Source organism: Podarcis filfolensis (assembly GCF_964270895.1).
Source record: "Podarcis filfolensis genome assembly, chromosome: 6".
NCBI lineage: Eukaryota > Metazoa > Chordata > Lepidosauria > Squamata > Lacertidae > Podarcis > Podarcis filfolensis.
The window spans coordinates 47143956-47166027 of NC_139609.1; the positions used below are offsets into that span (position 1 = coordinate 47143956).

General features: G+C 44.0%; 1 protein-coding gene and 1 long non-coding RNA gene across 2 annotated transcripts in view; one reads left to right on the top strand and one right to left on the bottom strand.

Moving 5' to 3' along the window:
- Positions 1-203: 203 nt before the first annotated feature.
- On the bottom strand, positions 204-4293 carry LOC310765107. Its single transcript, XR_014549449.1, has 3 exons — positions 3249-4293; positions 1965-2180; positions 204-1159 (listed from the first exon to the last, which is right to left on the bottom strand). It is a non-coding gene; the product is annotated as an uncharacterized lncRNA (long non-coding RNA).
- An 8251-nt stretch (positions 4294-12544) lies between these two features.
- MOB3C (MOB kinase activator 3C) overlaps positions 12545-22072 on the top strand; it is a 35519-nt gene continuing 25991 nt past the window's right edge. The window contains exon 1 of the mRNA XM_083619647.1: positions 12545-13067. The gene's annotated coding sequence lies outside the window, so the exon portion shown is untranslated. The remainder of the gene's footprint in view (positions 13068-22072) is intronic.

Here is a 22072-nt window from a genome sequence, read left to right on the forward strand (position 1 = left end):
CCCATCTTGCTCTGTGTTTGAATATATGAGCTAAACACAAGTCACTCTTTCCAGACAGGTAGTCAGGCAGATCTTTTTCAGGAAAAAGAGTTTTGTGGCACTGACCTACAGGTTGATAATGGAATAAGCTTTTGCATACTGCAGTCCATCAGATGCATGAAGCATTATCCTGAGTTGCATGTATATAGAAGCAGGGTTTTTTTTTTTGAGGGGGGGATTTGGTTGGGCCAGAAAGAGGCAGTTGTAAACGGTGAGGTCAGAGGGAAATGAGATGCAGAAAAGTTAAGATGTGATAATGACTCAGGCACTCACCTTGTTCTTAGCCAAACCAAAACAAGTCATATGCAGTGCTGCCTAGTGCCCACTGGGACGGGTTGGGCAGAAACCAGGGAGATCAACAGTAGATTGCGCCACAGCCAATGATAGGCAGAGTGAAGGCCAACTGTAGTTGGTGGGGCAGTCCGCATTTGCCCTAATACAGGCACCCCCAAACTCGGCCCTCCAGATGTTTTGGGACTACAACTCCCATCATCCCTAGCTAACAGGACCAGTGGTCAGGGATTATGGGAATTGTAATCCCAAAACATCTGGAGGCCCGAGTTTGGGGATGCCTGTCCTAATACATGAAACTCTATTGGCTCATGTTTCAAACCGTTTTTGTAGGAGTGTGTAAACTGCTTAGAGATTTCTGTGGAAATATAAAGTGGCATGCAAGTTAAATAAATCTGAGAAGGTTGGTTGGATATTGGGCAATGCCAGACTTTGATTTGTGGTGTGCTGACCACATTTGTCCAACGACCTTCATTATTTTGTCACTAGGTTGAGTGAGTGTGGCTAGCAGGAGCTGTACCCAAAGTATCTAAGCTTTTTGTCATTTAAGGTGAAAGCAAGTGAATCTTAATGCTTAATAATGTATGATGTGTGGTGTTTATCTTTATCATCTTTAAGCTGCCAAGGGTGCCGTGTGGCAAAAAGATGACCTGGAAATTCTATAGAAATAAATTGCTTTTGCTCTGTCTTAATGCTCACATCTATTTCATGGGGAGTGTGTTAATAAATATCCCTAGGACTGTCCTTGTGCCATCAGCATTTCTGGTCAGAAATTCTTAGCTCAGCTGACTGTATTAAAACTGAAGAGATGATGTATTCCTTCTTCTCCCTGAAGGAAAAAAAATCATTTGAATGGAAATGAATGAAGCAAAACTTGACTAATGCCAGATCTGAAAGAAAATGCTGCCTGATGAAGAGGTTTGCTGGCTTTGATTTTTCTCAAAAGGCAACATGAATCTAATTTTGGAGCCATAAAAAGCAGATGAGCTTAATTTTGTACCATTTTAAGAGTTACTTGTTAAAAGCTCCCCCCCCCCAATCCCCAACTTCCCACCATCTGGATATTGAAGTGGGTAAAAATCCTTATGTGATTCTACATTTTTCTAATCCAGTCTGATAATTCATTTTCTTGAAACAGGGAGGTGAAAAGTTTGTTAGTTTAAAAGAGCAACAATTGATTACAAATCCTCCTTGTTTTCACACGCTATAGGAAAACACCCCCTTTCCTCTTTAAACAGGAAAGCCCATTCTGCTGAATAGCAAAAGTGAAGCTTCACCAGGCCTACTTCTTGATGAGGTTGCAGATCTGTTTCTGGGTTGTACAGTACCACTTCAGACTGTAGGTGAAGGCTTACACAATGGAATGCTCTGCCATACAAAAATTTCCCTGCACAGGAACACCCCCCATAGCATAATTAGCAAGAAGCTTTTACTTTGACATTTACTTTGCTATGTGCAGAGGGTTTTAAAAAAGTGTATATATATCGTATGGCAGAACATTCATACAGTTTTGTTGTTGTTATGTATTTACTGTTTTTATTTTGTATACAAATTTTAATAATAATGATGATGATGATGATGATGATGATGATGATGATGGCATCAGTGCCATTCCATTCTCGTATTCCACCTACCTCAAAAGTTGGTCAGCGTTCCATGATCACTTGGCATGCTCAGTCTACCTTGGGCTGTTTTGGGGCCTCCCTCTTAGGATTTTTCCCACCAAAGGTGTTTTAGTTTTTTTGGGGGGGTACTTCTTTCAGCCTTGGGTCTTCAGAAGTCTGTTGATATCTCCCTCTTGTGTGGGGGTGCTACTGTTTTAGCTATATAAACAATGACACAGCCTGAACCTTGGAAATCAAAAGAATAATGATAAATCTAGGCTGCCATTGGCTAAAAATCAGTGAAGTTCACCATGACTTTCCTGGTGCGTGTACTTAAATGATGGAATAAATCAGTGATGAAGTGACCCTTTTCTTTTACAGCCATAAAAGTGCAAATCTAGAAGGGCCACAAGATTTGAGGCACTTTTCATATTTGTGATTTTTCTAGTTCCATGGCATACCATGGTACTGAAAGCTGATTCTGGGCTCCAGTGTAAATTTAGCCCTGATAATTTGTGTAATCTTTCTCTTTTTCATATAATTTGAATAACCCATCTCTGTGCATAGTATTAATCAGTGCTATTCTTCTATAAACGTCTGGAGCATACCATGAACACCTCCCTCGTTCTCTTGGAATGGCAATGGCACCACCTGAGAGGGGCCAGGATTGAGTTCTAGCTGGGGGAGGGGGGAGCCCTGGTATTAATCTTTATTTTTAGAATGCAGTTTTATTCCCTCTGTGACCAGTTTGGTTTTGCTTAGACCTGACGCTTCCAGCCACCTCTCATAAAATAGATCTTCAATTGCACAATTGCACAAGATATGCCCTTAGGAAATGAATAAGCACATATATATTTTTCCCTTCCAGGAAATGACAGAGTGACACAGGAGGAGGAGGAAGGAGGAGGGGTTGGGACTGGATCAGCCACAGGAGCCACAAAGGCAACTAGCTTTGGGGAAGAGAAATGCAACCACAGCTCAATCTTATTTATGGTTTTCTTGGAAAGGGGCTTCTGAGTTCTTTGGGACAGACCTTCTAGCAAGTATGCTTAGGATTGTAGCAGCTCAGTGAAGGAAAGTGTTTCCAGTAAGGTTTAAATAGTAACAGTGCTTTTTTTCTGGGGGGGGGGATGCATACCCCTAAACATTTTGTGAATCTAAGTTTGGCCTCATTGAGGGGCAGTATTTCAATATGAGTAGGAAAATGAGAGTACCCATAAACATTTTTTAAGAAAAAAAGCACTGAATATTAATAATGATATTCAGCAAATGGTTATGGCCCTGTTTGAATTACTATTTAGAATTTTCACCTGCCTTCAATAAGGCAAAATTGAAATTGGATCAGAGGCTTGGAACTGCAGCTGGAGTGATTGTAGAAATGGAAGATGCTCCTTAGATCACGAGGTCAAGCAGTTCATACAGCATAATGTCCTTGGTGTGTTCATTACTTTTCATCCCCCCACTACTGCTGCTTCCTTCTTTCAACTTTTGGATACTTTTGCTTTCATGGACTGATCACTGAAATAAGAAAAAATGAACATCAATACTGAGGACCTCAGGAGGTTTTGCCTTTTTCCCTTCGCTGCCCTGTAGGCTTGGTACTGTCTCCTGGAACACATTTGAGATGCCAGCTGTCTTCCTTCCTTCAAAACCCACTTTTTCTATGAAGCCCTTGACGAAACGTCTTTGTTTCCATTCCCTTCTGCAGCTAGACCTGTAATTAAGGCTAAGCACACACAACTGAAATTTAATTGCATGTTGTTTTCCCTGTTTACCTCTGCCACCCCCTTCCTTTATTGTTTTACATGTGTTGAATTTCAGACTGAAAGCTCCTCTGGGCAGGGACCAGGCCTCTTGTACTTGATAGAGCAGGGGCAGGCAACATGGTGCCCTCCCTGTGTTCTGGACTACTGCTCCTCTCAGCCTCCGCCAACATGGATTATGGGATATGTAGTCCAAAACACCTTGAGGGCATCATGTCACCTCAGTAGAGCACCATGCTCACTGAATGTACTATATACATGACGAATAAGAATAATGTAAGAAACGTTATTTCCGTTGTGGTATTGCATCAAATATTCTAATGAAACTCAGTTTGGGGGTTTGAAAATATCCAGCTGTGCTTCCCTCTGACACTAGTCTCAAAACTTGATCTCATTTATCTGGCATGATTAACCTTAAGATCATATATTACATCCATCTGCCATTTCCTTCTAGAACTTTTAACTGATTTTCTTTTAACTAGTAACCAGGTATTTATGCATCATTGAAATTATGCTAAATAAGCTTCCTGGACAAAAGCTTAAAGGTGACCAACCTAGAGTTGAACATTGTTTGCTATTAGATTTTATTAAAAATGGAGAGGAAATGTTTGATAAGTATTTGTGTCCTAAGTTATTAATTACTTCCTAAACCTTTAGAAACTCATTCTTCTTCCCAAGATCTTATTCAAACAGTTGGAAGTCTGGAACTTTTTCTCACACATTTTTTCTGCCGAACTTTGCTAACAGACAATCTATGCATTGTTGATTCTACTTGACTTCCCCTAAAACTTTGCATATTGGGTATATCCTGTAGAGATCTATTAATAGCAGCTTCAAAGTCTGCTAATCAACTGTGTGTTGGCTTTCACCCAGTTACTGTTCTGGTTGGTGCCACTTTTATTCTTGTTGTTTATTGATGGCAGATTAACTTGTAATAACAAACTTGGGTAATTGAGTGTCTGTCAGTTAGGAAGTAGAACAAGGCTACCCAAAAATTAGGGTGTGTGTGTGTACCATTATATCATAAACAATATCAAAGCAGTTTAAAACACTGTCTATATACCAGTGATGCCACAATAAAACTGCTAGCACGCTTGCAAAGCTAAACAGGGTCCATTATGGTTTCAATTAAAAAAAAAAGTAAGCATTCAAAATTGGAGAGCATTATGGAAGGATGTTTTCTTAATTACCTACATAAGCCTGGCAGCATAGCAAAGTTTTCAGCAGGTATTTGAAGGTTGAAACAGAAGGCATCTGCTGAATTTCTGTTGGCAGAGCATTACACAGGACTGGGTGGGTGACACTAAAGGCTTGGTTTCTTGTTGCTGTCAGATGAGCCTCACCAGCTTGGGGGGTTAAGCAACGTTACTTGTGCAGATGATCTCAGTGACTGAGTTGGAATATAAGCATTTAGGAGATCCCTAAATACCCTAGATTTCATTGTTCAGGGCTTTGTAAATTAACACAAGGACCTTGAACCTGGCTGGGTAGCAGATGGGCAGCCAGTGCAGATGTTTTAACAATGGCACCACATGTTATTGGCCCCAAGGCCCCATCATTGCCTGGCCTCCACATTCTGCCTCAGCTGAAGCTTCTGAACCAGGCCCAAGGGCAGCCCTGCATAGAGTGCCCATTTCCTGAGACATCCCTGATTTGCACCTAAGAAAATCTTGCCTCGTACAAGACTACATGTTACAATGGAGCCCTGGTACCCGGATGGGCTGCTTTCCATTGCTGAACATCCTTGGGAAGCAGTAGTTTTCTCCTTTATATGACAAAATCCCCACTTGGTTCCCTGCTTTTGAATCATTGCATTGTAGAGTTGGAAGGGACCATGGGGGTCATCTAGTCCAGCCCCTGAAATGCAGCAATATTTCACCCAGTGTGGGGCTTGAGGTCCAGCACCGAGGGCCTTCTGGTGGTTCCCTCACTGCGAGAAGCCAAGTTACGGGGAACCAGGCAGAGGGCCTTCTCGGTAGTGGCGCCCGCCCTGTGGAATGCCCTCCCACCAGATGTCAAAGAGAACAACTACTACCAGACTTTTAGAAGACATCTGAAGGCAACCCTGTTTAGGGAAGCTTTTAATGTTTGATGTATTAGAGTATTTTAATATTTTTTTTGGAAGCCGCCCAGTGGCTGGGGAAGCCCAGCCAGATGGGTGGGGTACAAATAAATTATTATTATTATTATTATTATTATTATTATTATTATTATTATTATTGAATCCACGGCCCTGAAATTAAAAGTCTTGTTCTCTTTCCTCAGTGGGATTCCCAATGGGAGGTAAGCAGGGATCTAGAACCCAAGCAGGTGGGAAAGGAGCCTAGGGAAGGAATTAGAGAGCTGGAAAGGAGAAAGGAGGAGGGAAGTTGGATGGAAGTTTACTCACCTCTGCCCCACTGACATTCACCCTAGTGGGGGGTAAAAGTTCCCTGCCCCTGCAGTAGTCAGTCCTAAAATCTGTAAGTCATGCTGATGCACCGCATGCCTGCACATCCAGAAGAATGGAAACAGATAGACCAGTCCTGCTTCAGAGCAAAGTATATTCTCTGGAAAGCAGGTGAACCTGATGGACTTTGCTCACAGGTGTCCTTTGTGACTTATCATTGTCCTTTGTCGTTTCCCCCATATGCACAATGTTACAGGAACCTATGAGTAATACTTCTCTCAGTTTGCTCAATCTTGGCAATGTGATTCAGTCGCTTTCCAATTCTTGCTTTCAGCTGCTTGTATAATATGCAGGATGTTTTCCAGGAGTCTCCTGGGCAGATTGTCCGTATTGCATCAGCTGTCTGGAGGTGGGGGGACAGACAGATCAGTAGTCTACTCTTGGAGGTCCTTCGGCAGGCGCATCCAGACATATGGTAGGGGCAGCAAGTTCTGATTCTGGAGAATGAGCAGCTAGACGTCTGCCCACCCATAGGAAAACAGGCTTCTGCATATCGGATCAGTCTTATGTAGATACACCATTTCAGTGTTCTGTGCTGATATCGAACATGTGTTCATTTCACTGTGAAGCCAGAAGATCTTCTCTCAGTGTCCTGGCCAAGTGGGGCACATTGGATTGAACACACTCTCTGGAGATGTTCACATGGCACCCACTTTGTACTCTTTCCAGTGCCTGGTGAAGACCTTTTAAAGGTTTGCAGAGAAATCCTGTGGGATTGGATGGGAGGGAGGAATGGTTGTGGCAGAGAAACCACCAAATCCAAAGATGTGTCATGCTTGTGCCAGCAAGATGAACCCCCCCCCCCCGGTTTTGTTTTTGTTTTGTTTTGTTGTCAAAAAGGATTTTCATTCCCATTGGTCCCAATGGGAAGGATAATCAATATGGTAAGGTCCGGGACCAGCATACTCTCCTCCCACATTCCAGGGACATGCTAAGGGAATGGGAGAAAAGCCAGGAAGAGCAGAGTTCCTCCTCTAATGGTGAAGACAGATACACAAAATCCTATGGCCCCATCACACCTTCAAAGAAGACTGGGCCAGGGGGCAGTAAACTTTTTCAGCAGAGGGCCAGTCCACTGTCCCTCAGACTTTGTGGGGGGCTTGACTATATTTTTTGCGGGAAATGAACCAATTCCTATGCCCCACAAATAAAAGCACACATCTACTCATGTAAAAACACCAGGCAGGCCCCACAAATAACCCAGAGATGCATTTTAAATAAAAGGACACATTCTACTCATGTAAAAACACACTGATTCCTGGACCGTTTGCGGGCTGGATTTAGAAGGTGATTGGGCTGGATCCGGCCCCTGGGCCTTAGTTTGCCTACCCATGGATTGGGTCTTTAACCTTTAAAACTATTTGAGTCTTGGTCTTTCAGAGATACTTTGTTGCTGCTTTGTTGACTTTACTCTCTGCTGAATTTTATTGTGCTACTTGCCATTGTAAGTCATCCAGATGACTTTGCTATCTGGAGATCTGCAAATACGGCAAAGTAACTAAGTAAATATAAAACACAGTGACACATTAGTTTTTTAGTTCCAAGGAGGATTCAGAATAAATGCTCAGATAGTACAAATTGTCTTTGTAAGCTCTGCTGGTGGGCATCAAGCTGAAGATCTCGCCGGAGAAGAGACCTCTTGGAGGTGGGAACAGCATGTTAGCACAGTGCAGAACAGCAGATGAGCCAAGTGGGACTGTCCACGTCCCTTCCCCCACAAGCTCACCAGTGCCTAAAGGAAGTGAAGAATACTCAACCTTCCTCTAGGTTTCTTCCTCCTCCTGCCTCTCAAATTGCTTGATCTGCAGATCAGGAGTCAGCCCTGTGCTGTACTGGAATGCAAAGGAAAGTGTGGGGGATCTTTTCACTGGTAGGTTTGTAGTTTTTTTGTCCTTTTTGTACTGCTTGGTTGTTTATCTGCTTCACGTCGGCCTAAGAGGAAATGTTTGTCACTGTTCAGTTTGGTTGTAATGGGGAAAACTTATAAGAGTGTTCTGCCTTGCCCACTTTGCACCGGAGAGGCGGCTAGTGAGAAAATACACCTTCTTTGCCTCTGTACAGATTTGGCACCAACTGGGGTGGGGGTGGGATGGCAAACTCACTACAGGTACATGGGGCCTCTGACTAGAGCGAGAGGGCAGGGAGATATGAAACCAGATCTTTCCTCTTTGTTTTCATTCACCGACTGCCTTAAGCCAGTGGGATTTTCCTCTGCTTTTGTTGCTTCAGGTTCTCTTTGTAGAGGATGTATTTTTTTGCTACATGATTGTAGGAAAAGCCTTGCACAAAACTTGTATGCACCATGGGGAATGGGGGCATCATCATCATCATCATCATCATCATCATCATTATTTTACTGCAGTACAAGGGTTTGGAAACTGCAGAGCAGGAGATATCCATGTAATTTTCATGTCTGTCAGAGTGCACATTTTGCACAAAGATTCTCCAAGAGGAACACTTGACGGGATTTCCCATGCAGAAAAAGTATCATGCAGGAAGTGATCCTGTGCATGTTTACTCTGAAGTCAGCAGCGTTGTGTTTTCATGGGACTTATTGCAGCTTTATCAGTGGGACTTTATTTCTAGCAAATATGCATAGGATTGCTCCAGATTGTGGCAGTTCTCTCTTCTTGACTATTGCATGTTTAGCTATGTTAAATGTGTACAAATGTAACCTGTCCACCTGATCTGTGCTGGAGTAGTGTGTTTGGTTGTGGAAGCCACATTTTAAGAAAGGTTTGGACAAACTAGAGAGGATTTAGAGGAGGGTGGAGTCTGGGAACTGAATCCTGAGGACCAACTGAAAAAGCTGGATATGTTTAGCTTGGAGAAGGAAGGTTTAAGGGGAGATGTGATAGCTGTCTTCAAATATCTGAAGGCTGCCATGCAAGAATTCAAGCATACTTATTTCTCCTGTTGCCAGCCAGATGACAACTCCTGAATCCTGATTGTCTCTCCAAAATTATTGTTAGTAGAGGTTTCAGATTTATTTGCACTTTTGGTTGTGGTTCCCAGTATCCTTTTCAGTATCAAGGGCATTCTTCCTGTAAACACCGGATCCAAGTCACTCTTCCTCACCATGTGTCCCTTGTGATTTTTCAAAGCACATGATTTTCAAAGAAATATCAAAATCTTATCAGGCTTCCTTTCAAGCTAGTCACAAAGCAAGACTGCTTTTGTACCCTTTGCAGTGTTTTCAGGCCAAACATTGGGGTGTTGGGTTCAGACAGGACATTGAGTTCTGATACAAATAAACAGCATGTTACGAATATGGCTGTTGTTTCTGCCTGACTGCACTGGAGATAAAGTCAAACTAAGGATACAAACAAGAAAAAAGAATTCATTCGGCCGGGGGAGGGGCAGAGCCATATTTCTGTTGATTAGATTTATCTGTACATCCAATTGCGCCTCCTGATCTCATTTTTGCTACAAACGCAAATGAGCTGCGGGGAAATTTCTGGGGTAAGCTAGGTTGCTTTGAGTTGCCTTTGGCAAGAAAAAGCAGGCAATAAAAATAAAAAATAAAAAGGAAGACTCCAAGGCCATTTCCTTGGGGAAACCACTACCAAAAGACTTAGTAAGAATGCAAAGTAAAGCCCACCTCCCACTAAAATGGCCAGCCTGGGGCCCAATGTTTGGGTGGAAATATGATTGGGTCAAGTCAGCGCTGGGCTCTTCTGAGCTCCTAGGGACCTTGGCCAGTGCATGAGTTGACTGGCTGCTTTCAATCGCCTGATTTGCATCTCCTAATGGACTCAAAAGACGAAACAAGTTAGGTATGAAGATGAGGACTGAGCGTGCTCTGTTGAGGGGGAGTGGAATGGAGTGTCCTGGACGAGGGCATGACTGGATGGCTGGAAACAAGAACAGGAGCACCCCACACAGCAACGTTTTGTTGCAGGTCCCACTTGTAATCCACAATACCTAAGTGTGTAGAGAAACCCTATGGCAGAAATGAGGGCTACGCTCTCTCTGCAGTCCTGATGGCTCAGAGCAGAATCAGGCATGCTTAGGGTCAGACCACACATTTCATTGGAGTTCTGGGATTGGAACTCCTGATGGGTGGGGATTTGGTACAAGGCTCGGGTATGGAGACAAGGATTGGGCTTTCCTTTCCTCTGCATGGGAACCCCAGTCTAAATCCTCCATCATTCCCTGTCCTGATGCAGCTGATTTTTTATAGGGGTAGGCGGTGAACGCATTTGGGAGTAGTTTAAGTCAAGGAATTTGTAGTTTGGCACTGAAAGGCACACAGGTGTTGCTTGGCTAAAGATGCTTCCAGGCTGCCGCTCTTTCGTAAGTGGGATCCAGTTACATCCTTGTAAATTCAGGTTGCGCAGTTAAAGTGGACTTGGAGCTCTTGCACAATAAAACTTCCAAACAACAAAAGCAAAACAAAACCAGACTTTTGACAGTAAGGAAAGTGACGGAGAAAGGCCTTGGAAATTAGGAGATAACAATTGCCCAGTCCAATGCCATATCACCTCTCTGCAAACAAATAATATAACAATTCAGAATGAATGCTCAGCAAACAGCTAACACTGTGTAACCTCCCTATAAACTTTGTGTAAACTCTTCAGGATAAATGCTCAATGAGTAGAATGCCTGGGAGTGACCGCAAGGCTCTTTCCTTTGCTTTCTGGTAGCACGTTCTACAACACAATGTGTGCTGCAGTGTGATCACTCCATACATGGCATGGGTTGTGGCATGCGTTATGATAAAGAGGGGTGGACCAGCTCCATCCTCATTCACACATACAAGTCCCTGGTGCCACAGTCCTTTCAAGCTGAACACACCTAATGAAAGATAGCTCAAAGGTTGTTTTTAGAGGAACACTAGTTGCAAGTCTCTGGTGTGTCTTATTTTCACACATACATACACAACCTCATTTTGTGTAGAAAGTGCATTTGATTTTTGGACTTTTTGTTCCATATGAAGGAAAGGGCTGTAGCAGAGTTGTAGGACACCTGTTTTGGATGCAGAAGGCCCCAGCTTCAGTCTTTGACACTTCCAAGACAAACTAGGATTCACTCCCATCTGAAGTGAGGAGCAGCCGACGCTCTGTGTCGCCCAGGGATGGGGAACCTGAATCCCTCTGGGATTCAGAGGGGATCCTTCCAGCGCCAGCCAACATGACCAATGGGATGATGGGAGTTGTAGTCCAACAACAATATAGTCCAACAAAGCATTGTTGGTTGCAGCATTTGGCACTTTTTAAATTAAATTAAATTTTAAATTAAAAGCAAGCAACTGGAGACATGATAGAAGTGTATAAGATTATGCAGTGTCGATAAAGTGGGTGGGAAACATTTTCCCCCTCTCATTACACTAGACTCCGTGGACATCCAATGAAACGGAATGTTGCAGCATTCAGGACTGAAAAACCACTGAGCCTCTTGGGCTTGCTGATCAGAAGGTCGGCAGTTTGGATCCTGCGACGGGTGAGCTCCCATTGCTCGGTCCCTGCTCCTGCCAACCTAGCAGTTCGAAAGCACACCAATGCAAGTAAATAAATAGGTACAGTTGCGGCGAAAGGTAAACAGCGTTTCCATGCACTCTGGCTTCCATCATGGTGTTCTGTTGCGCCAGAAGCAGTTTAGTCATGTTGGCCACATGACCTGGAAAGCTGTCTGTGGACAAACGCCGGCTTCCTCAGCCTGAAAGCAAGATGAGTGCCACAACCCCATAGTCACCTTTGACTGGACTTAGCTGTCCAGGGGTCATTTACCTTTACCTTCTTCACACAGAGCAGACTTAAACTGTGGAACTTGCTTCCAGTGATGGCCGCCAACTTAGATGCCTTTAAAAGAGGATTAGACAAATTCATGGATAAGGCTATCTGTGGCTACTAGACATGATGGCTGTGCTCTTCCTCCATGGTTAGAGGTGGCCTACTTCAGAATGCCAGTTGTCTGACTACTGTACACAGAAACACTTTTCTATATTTAAACTATATGAGCATGCACAGAAGCATCACAAGGGAGAATCAAAGTCACTTTTATATGTGACAAATTCGTGCATATCCTCAATCCTTCACTCTGTTATCGGTGGCTGTGTCCAAAGTCCCATGGACTCTGAATCCAGTACGCTCCTGCTACTCCTTTGAGAAGTGGTGTACACACACTGTTAGCTGTAATTCATATCTCTTCTGTTGCATCTTACGAAATACTGCATTTCCTCCAAAACCAGCTGTAGTTCAAACTGAGAAAAGAGTGACTTAGCTGCATTTTAAATGCCTACACAGCCAGTGAGCTCAGCACATGCCTTTTGCCAACTCCTCCACATGATTCTCTCCCCCAACCCCGCCTTGCAAGGAATGCTCTTGTCTCCTGAGATGGCAGGAAAACTTGGACTGGGGTCATTTATTTGCTTTCTTTGGCTGCCAGATAACACTGGCTATTTCTCGAGTGTCCAGGGAAGGCTAAATTCATTCTCTTGGGCTGGCACTTGTGAAGAGCAGGAGGAGTCAGGGCAGAAATCTGAATTACGCTGCGGCGTCCCCCCACCCCCAATCTTTGGCTACGGGGAATTTTCATGGGACCTAAAACTCCCGTTTAATCGGGAGCCAAGAAGGGGGGCGGGGAGAAAGAAGAAAAAAAGGAGAAAGAAAAAGAAAGGATAAGGGGGAGAGAAAATGGAGAAAAGCAAAAAGAAAGAAAAAGAAAAAGTTTTGATTGCACTCAGAGAGAAGGAGATCGAGTAGCAGCCCCCACTCCCGGAGCGAGTTAGGGAGGCGTAGCCCGGGAGGCTGAAAGAAAGGGTTGGCACGCTGCTGCTTGCAAAGACAGCTGTACTCTTCTATGGACACCGTCAGGATGTGACATCACTAACGCGGAGAGAGAAAAAGCCCCGAAGTTTCTTTAATGAAAACTCCTCCAGCCAAGGTTCCTTGCGTGGGATCCTTCACTGCAGCGCTCTTGGTAAGCCGCGGGCACTTTTAAGGAGGGCGGCAGGGATCCTTCTCCTTGGCTCCAGAGGGAGCAACTTTTATTCGGCTCGGCTTGCGCAGGAGGCGGTGAGTACTCTCCCTCCCCCTCTGCCCCGTTTCACAAAGAAGTTTGATCGGAACGTGGCAAAGCTCCAGGCCAAGCCTCTCTCTTGGAACCTTTCGCAGCCCTGGAGTTTCTGAACTTTTCAACCTCGGTGAGTGGGGGAAATGGCTCGAGAAGGCGTTTGCAAATATTTGCAAGAGAGGCGCGCGGCTGCCGGAAGAGCTGGTTGCTGGCGAGAGAAACAAATGGGAGCAGAGCGGTTTTCTGGAGCAGAAAACATGCAGGAGCGAGTTTGTCAGCGCTATTCCGGGCGGGGGGGGGCTGGGGGGGGCGCTTGTTGGCGCTGGAGGCCTGCCAGTTGCCGCTTGGCAACGGCACCAAGGAAACGGGAGAGCGCAGTGCCCGACCATCCTGGTAGGTAGACGGGCTGAATCAGCGCGTAATTGTGCGGATTGAGAACTGGTGCCTCTGTGTTTGAGGCAGAGAACAGGCTGGCTGAGATGGCACGCTGTGACAGTGTGCCCCCTGAATTCATAATTTCCTAATCGCCAGTCACTATTCTCAAGGTTTTCTTTTAATTATTTTATTTCATGGAATTTATGCAGGCAACTCTCAACTTATGTCAGGGTTACGTTCCAGAGATAGCGCATAAAGCCAAAATCGTGCATAGTCAAAATACATTAGGTGGGTGGGATTGCCAAAGCGCCCCCCCCCCAATGTCTGTCCTCTTTTTGTCACCATATATTTATCCAAGGGCATGAAGGTGAACGCACACAAGTTTAATGTGTGCAAGTTGCAAGTTATCTGTACACTGCTTGATTTCAAAACAAAACTAATAAAGTTAATATAATAAAATTATCACTAAGGAAAAGTAACTGCAATAATTTAAGACTTTAGAAAAGTTAACAATAAGAAAGTTATTTTCTAAACAGCTGGTAGGCTTGTCTAAACAAAAATGTTTTTAACAGCAGCCAGAAAGAATTCAGCAAAGACACCTGGCTGATATGAATAGTGTTGCTGCTGCCCCACTGAAATATCAAGTTCTTACAAATTCAGAGTGGGTATTATGTGGCCCCTGTAACACTGCCAGTTCAGGCTTCAGGGATGTCGTGAATTTGCTGAAGTGTTGCAGCAGACACTTCAAACGGTCTTCCCTAACCTGGTCCAACCAGATGTTTCACACTACAGTTCCCATCAGCCCCAGTCAGCGTGGTCAATAATCAGGGGTGGCAGGTGTAGTCCAACAACATTTTGAGGGCATCAGGTTGGGCAAAGCAAAGGTAGGCCACACCTGGGAGGGGAGATGTGTTGTGCGTGCTTTTGTTCACCTCTTCCCTGGTCCCCATAATTGTGAGGCTGGTGAAGGTGGCAAAAATCTATCCTAGCAAAGGTTCTTCTACCTTTCACTGACTTATTGCTCCTTTATGCCAGGGCTCAATCCCTGAATCTTTTTTGTATACTGTGGCTAAGACCTACCATAACAGTGCCTCTGGTCATGCGCAGAATTTCTTACTATTGGGGAATCAGAGCCTGCTGTGGCATCTGTCTGTTTTCAGAAAAAATGGAGTGCAGCTTTGGGGCTCAAGTCAACCCTCTGGAGAATCACAGCACCTGCTGTAGCTGCAAAGGCCAGTAACTCACAACTGCTGCCTCCTGTGTTGTTTTTGCTGAGTTACTAGCACCGAAGTGACCTATTTAAGGTGCAAGCCTGGGCAGTGTGCATGGAGGTCATGGGCTGCCTGGATGAGAAGACCTCCCCCCCCAGCCTTACTGATGTGGTCCATTGGAAAGCAGAGCAATACTTTTGACATCAGCTTGGCGGAAGGAAGTGTACAAGACACCATCCAACTGTCTTAGAACTGTTACACTGGGGGGGGGGACTTCAGTGCCGCCACCCCCTTATCATTTTCCTGCTGATAACCCAAAGCTGCTATTTGCTTGTTAGGGAAAGCACACATGAAACCAAGTTTTCCCAGGACAGCTGATTGTGAACAGCTCCGCATTAGTTCCAGTGTCAGAACCATCTGGGAACCAAATCCAAACATGAAGGCCACGACAAAGGTGTTTTCAACACTCTCTCTCCATTTGCTGTGGGGCTCTCTCGCAGCTTTGCTCTTTGCCATGAATAACTGCATTTTCCTGCAGTTCCTTTTTCAAGACTTCCTGTCAGGCAAGTAGACTGGCCTATGCTCTGCAATCTCTCTATGTCTCTGTTTTTCTCCCTCCCTCCTCTCTCTCTCTCACACACACACACCAGCCAATGACCTCCTTTTACAGCCATTTCCTTGGACCAAACTCTGGAATTTTCCATAATATTTAGATAGCTGAAAAGGTGGTCTCTGAAAAGCAAATGCTTGAGAGTGAGTTTTACATCATGAATAGTTCTGAATTGCCCTGTGATCTTCAGGTGAAGGGCAGTATACAAAATTAATTAATAAGAATTCGGGGGAACACTTGGAATCACTCAGTCCTCTGCTACATCCTCATTTGTCAATATTTATATCGAAGATTTGCTAAATATTCAGCGTTAATATATTTTATTTCTGTATAGAATAGTCAGTTTCAACATTTGAGAGCTATTGACAATTGATATTTAAATAGCAGAATAGTTAATGTGTAGTCGTATTAAATAGCTGGTGTTAATACAGTATCTGAGAACTTTTTGGAGCTTGGTATTCCACAGATGTCATTTGATCTTTGGAACTGGACAGTATTTGATCAGCAACTCTATTTGATATTATGCTCTTAGGACTTGATATTTGTCTTCTGTAATCTTTCATGCCTTGGACCTTTACTGCTAAAGGCATTAATATTCCAACAAGCCTTCTAAAATCTATATCCCAGTTGAATTTGAATTGATTTTGTGTGTGTGCTGTTGCTTCCAACTGTTTTTATATTTATAATTTTAAAAATCTGTCTAATACTGAGTCGGAACATTGGTCTATCTAGTTCAGTATTGCTGACACTGGCTGGCAGTAGCTCTCCAGGGTTTCAGACTAAGAGTCTTTCCCAACTTTCCCTGGAGATGCCAGGGATTGAACCTGGGACCTTTGGCATGCAAAGCAGATGTTTTATCACTGAGCTATGGACCTTCTCCTAGCCTTACCATTCTTGATTACACAGAAGGCCTGTTCTTCTTAAGGGAGCAGTTACCAAGTGATAAGCTTTTATCATTTGATGTGCCTTTTCTCTATTCATGGGAACAGAATTAACGTGAGAAGAAAACCATTGCAGCTCACTTGTATTAGCAGTTCTTTACTCAGTCCAATTAGATGGAAGTTGGTGTAGGATAAAAGATGGCTGCGTGAATTCTGCCCTTAATCCGCTTGCCCGGAATCTATAAAAATCCATCTAATGCTCCCATGTCAGCCAGATGTTTATGGAAAGGAGAGCTGCACATAAGGCTTGTGAACTAGATAAAGTGCACACCTCAGCAAATGTCTGTAAAAGAGATGGATGTGCAGTGCAGTGACCATGAACAATGTGCTGCTATCTGCCTGGCAGATAAAGTGAAAGCAGAGCCAGTTTCTCAACAGCAGCTCGCCATAGGCATTGGGGGCATTTTCTTCAGTCTACATGCAAATATTAAAATACTTGATAAAGTCAAGGATAAGGTCAGGAGATGGGAATTGCCTGTCAGAATAGCAGTCTATCATTTACCCCAGTAGCTTGTGCTGAAAGTAGCCCAATCTTAATGTCTGAACTTGTTTTACTACAGACTAACTGCAGTGCCCCAAACAGGTTTCAGATTGTTTTTACACCATACTGTATTGGTATACTCGTTTTTTGCTGCCTGCTCCCATCCTGCTATGGGGTTCAAGTACAAGGCAAATCCTAATGATTAAAATGGATGTCCGGTATGCATTCCACACAGGTATGCATGGGCCTTGACTATACCAACTCTGTATATCATTACAATGAGTAGTCTGATATAATTACATCCTATTAATCACTATTCTTGCTTCATCAGATGGCAAAGATGAATTCAAGTTCCCCAGTATTTTATATTTTTAGATGTCTAGAATTGTTGGAAACAATCTGGTATTGCTTAAATGCATATTCATATTAATCAATTGTTATTATACCAAGTAACACCTTTTTTGTGCGTGTTGGGGTAGCAAATGAAGCAATTGGTGTTTCAATGTCAAGGAGATGGGGGCTGTCAAAGCATGGTCCAGAGTGGTCCAGCTTTACTGATTGACAACCTTCTTTACTGACCTTGTGAATTCAGACTTGCTGGGAGCAACATGGTTTGTCCACCTCTGTGATACAGAAGCCAAGTGATAGATCTTTAGGTCCTACAGGCTGGCTGTAGAACAGAACCATGCCACAAGGCCCACAATTGGGCACTATCCAGCCCAGAGTCAGCCCTGTCTGGAATCTCCAGATAGCAAACAACAACAAAAAACACCTTCTCTAAAACCCTTGAGAGACACTGCTAGTCTGTGCAGACCAGGGTTATGCAATGTGGTACCCTCCAGAGGTTGTTGCTCTACAACTTCCTTCAGCCCCAGGAGAGATGATGGGTGTTCTAGTTGAACAACATATAGCAGTTGTCTGTCTTTGATTGAGACAATCCTGAGCTAGATGGAAGAATCGTCTGACTGGCTGTGTTCTGAAGTACTGTGAGGAATAGTGAAATGTGATGAGCGTGCCTAATTTTATCTGGGTCTGCCATTCTAAGACAGCACTCCTAGTCACATTTACCAGGAAGTAAGCTCCACTGAAGGCTGAACAACTTACTTACGGCTACTCATTCAAAGAGTTAATCTACTTGTACTTTCTGCAGAGTTTGGAATGTTACGGTGATGACTAGAAAGGGGATTGAGAGTGTGCATCTGAGAAATTACAGGGGAAGTGGACAGTTAACGTGGAGAGGCGGCCCTGGGCATGGAGGTTTCAGAGAGGAAGGGGAAGTGAATCACAGGCATCTGTGGCTCTCCGTCTGCAGTGCAGCTATGGAGATGAGTGTCCTGCTAGCCAGAGGCTCAGTTCTGACACAACTACTGAGTCTGCCTCTTCCTGCTCTCTGATCATGGCTCTTGACAGCCAAGGCCCTGGTTTCACTTCTAGCTTCAGCTGTAAGGCACAGTTCATCTGAAATTGGGTTGGAGGCAGGGTTAGAAATTCAGATATATAAGCTAAGCACCAAATGGCTCTTTAAGAAGCATCTCCACCCCTATCATTCTACCCGGACATGGAGGTCCAGCCCCGAGGGCCTTCTGGTGGTTCCCTCACTGCGAGAAGCCAAGTTACAGGGAACCAGGCAGTGGGCCTTCTTGGTAGTGGCGCCCGCCCTGTGGAACGCCCTCCCACCAGATGTCAAAGTGAACAACAACTACCAGATTTTTAGAAGACATCTGAAGGCAGCCCTGTTTAGGGAAGCTTTTAATATACGATGGACTACTATATTTTAATATTTTGTTGTAAGCCGCCCAGAGTGGCTGGGGAAACCCAGCCAGATGGGCGGGGTATAAATAATAAATTATTTATTTATTTATTTATTATTATTATTATTATTATTATTATTATTATTATTAAACCAGGGTTATAGTTGCCAGAATGGAATGCCTCGTTGCCATTTTGGGGGCAGATGGTTTGAAAGTCGTATTTTTCAATACAACTTTTTGGTTACTGAAGTTCATTCTGGTGTGCAGATAAAATACAGGGGATAAATTCTACAGGATGTGTTGCTAGTGTACGAAAACAGTCAAGATCCAAGGATCCCCAGGCATACACTTCCAGATGGTGGAGCCACCAGGGGCCAGCCTGGTACCCAGGCATCTTCACTTGGTTGCAAGTGACCGATAACCAGGTGCAAAATGCGCCTGGTGAATTTCGAACACGGCTTGGAGGCCACATTTGGGCAGCATGAAAGACAATGGAGTTCAGCTACCTTGTGTGGACTGTAACAGCTTGGAATTTTAGGGAATGTGAGATGTATCCATATGAGAAATGCCTCTCTTTCGCCCTCTGAACTCTCCTCAGGCCACAGCCCTATGCCTTCTTGGAAAATGTTATTGAGCTCTGATAATGCTTCTTGCCTGCCTGGATGGAGACATACGTGGTGTATGGGGCTGGCGCACAACTCTAAGATTTACAGGAGCGCTAAGGCCCAGTCAGAGAACCTTAAAGTGTATGGGCTATATGTAACCATGGTACCTCTGTTTACTGTGGTTGCTGGTCTCAGAACAAGAAAGAACACAATCGAGCAAGCTATCTTCACTTTGAACTCTATTGACTCAGTTGGTGGAGAGTCAGTGTGGAAGGGAACAATATTTGTTGCACTCAAACCCCACCACAGAATAGCAAGACAGACGACAACGGCTCTTTACACAGCAACTCATGATTCAAAAGCCACGCTGGTACCTTTAACAATAAAGTTGAGTTCATGTAACTGGATTTCTTCCCAGTGGGGGTTAAAAACAGCTTTGAAAGCACAGAAGGGGTTAAGCACTCCCAGAGCCATTGTTCTGGTCAATACCAGAGCCTCCAATGGATGCCTTAAAGTTTCTCTTTTAGAAAACAACCACCTCCACACATCTTGCATCTGTTCTGGCCCTCAGCATGAAGGATTGCAGAGATTGTTACAAAGTGGGAAGGAAATCAATTGTGTGATTCAGTCTTCAGATGCTGGGGTTTTCGAAGTGTTCAGCTGGCTGCATTGTCCACCCCACATGAGAATATATTTTTATTCTTAAATACGTTCTCATTATCTGGCAGCTGCAGAAAAGATCAAAGGAGAAATTTCCAAGTGACTTTTTTTTTAAAAAAAAAAGGCTAGTATTGTATAATAGTAAGTGCTTAATGAATGCACCAAAATGACACATTTAGGGTACAAATATAGACCCGAGACACTTGAAGGGCTTCAGAATCTGCCAGAAACCCCACTGTGCTAGCAGAACACAAGATATCCCATGGTCATTTTTACATTTTTCTTCTTTGTATTTTCTGGTTTTGTATTTCCCGCCTCTCGTACTGAGAACACATTGGATACAGTGGCTATTATCACACCATAGTAGGGGCACATCTAAGAGCATAAGAATAGCCTGCTGGATCAGACCAGATCCTGTATCCACAGTGGCCAATCAAATTCCTTTCAGAAGCAGGACACAGCAGGACCTAAGTATAGGATTTCTCTGTCCAAGTTCCATTAAATCTGTGTCTTTCTGAAAGCATATGTTGTACTGTGCATGTGTATAACATACACTTTGAGGCTCTAGTGGCATTTTAATGAGGGAGTAGAGGCTTAACTTGAGTCAGCTGAGGATTTAGAGTAAAGATATTGCTTCTTTTTTGGGGGAAACAGTAAATCAATGTGGAGATTTTGGGAGTATAAAGATTTGGTGCTGGCATCATGATTATCAGCTTCCAAAGCAAAACATTCCAGGTTTGGTAGCCATAGTGTTATATGACAGGACCAAAATGTCATCCAGCACTTGGCTGGCTGGGAAGCCAACCTGAAAAGGCAGGACTGAGAGGACAAGCTCATTTTGTCTTGCAGCTCTTTGACAGAGACTCAAGTAGCTGTAGACTGTGTCCAGGATACCCTTTCTACCTCATTCTGTTTTGAAGTAGCATATAGGAGTGCAAGTTAAGTTAATTTTAGACTCTGGACTTAAATATCTGGAAGGTCACAGTTTCCCTACCCTTAATGTAAGAACAGTGTCGTGTGCGAAGCACCACTACAGCTTACGAAACCTTTGCATTCTTTAAAAGCAGCTTGTGAAAGTATCCTAGATAACTTTTGTCTTTACTGACTTTACTGACTGTGGGAATGCAGAACTTATTTCCCCACCAAAACAATGCTAAAAATAGTGTTCGAAATGTGCATAGAATGAAGAACAGTCGTGAAGCAGCGGCAGGGAAGCAAGTGTTTGGGGCCCATGTGCTTCCCCCAGATAAATGCCTTAGCTGATGCTTGACAGCTCTCCGCTGTGCTGATGTGCTGGATGCAGATCTGCGTGCACAAGATAATGCCTGAACTGAAGAGGACCTGAAGTTTTGTTACTGAAAAACAATGAAAATCTTCTGCGGAATGACAGAACCTGAGGAGAGCCTTATCCCTCAGGTACAAGATACATAACACACGCACATCGTAAACAGTGTCTACGTGCTGAAATGGCTTTCCCTTCAAATGATCTATGGATAGCAGCCAGGAAAGCATCAGGCCTCTGTTATTATTTTTAAGGGGAAACCTAAGATTAACAGAAGATTAAGATTAAGATTAGGTACGCGGGTGGCGCTGTGGGTTAAACCACAGAGCCTAGGACTTGCCGATCAGAAGGTTGGCGGTTCGAATCCCCGTGATGGGGTGAGCTCCCGTTGCTCGGTCCCAGCTCCTGCCAACCTAGCAGTTCGAAAGCACGTCATGTGCAAGTAGATAAATAGGGACCACTCCGGCGGGAATGTAAACGGCGTTTCCGTGTGCTGCGCTGGTTCGCCAGAAGCGGCTTAGTCATGCTGGCCACATGACTCGGAAGCTGTCTGCGGACAAACGCCGGCTCCCTCGGCCTATAGAGCGAGATGAGCGCGCAACCCCAGAGTCGGGCACAACTGGACCTAATGGTCAGGGGTCCCTTTACCTTTACCTTAAAATTAACAGCATGCACATGGTTGTCAACATATGATCACAAGAGGAGTCCTGCGTGGTGGTACCTCCGAAACCAGAATGGTGGGAGAAATTATGGAATGTTCTTTTATTAGTCAAATGGACAGTGTTCCATAAACCTTCAAATGCATTTGAAGGCACTGGCGAAAAATGGAGCCCAGTAGTTGTTTTTATAAAGAACTGTGTGACACTAGTTGAATGGTTAAACCCCGATACAAGGAATAATTTTTCGGTCTGTTGTAGATGGGTTTGATCTTACAGGAAGGTGGCTTTTATATAGGGATGAATTCAACGAAGTAATTGCATGAGCAGAATGGCATCC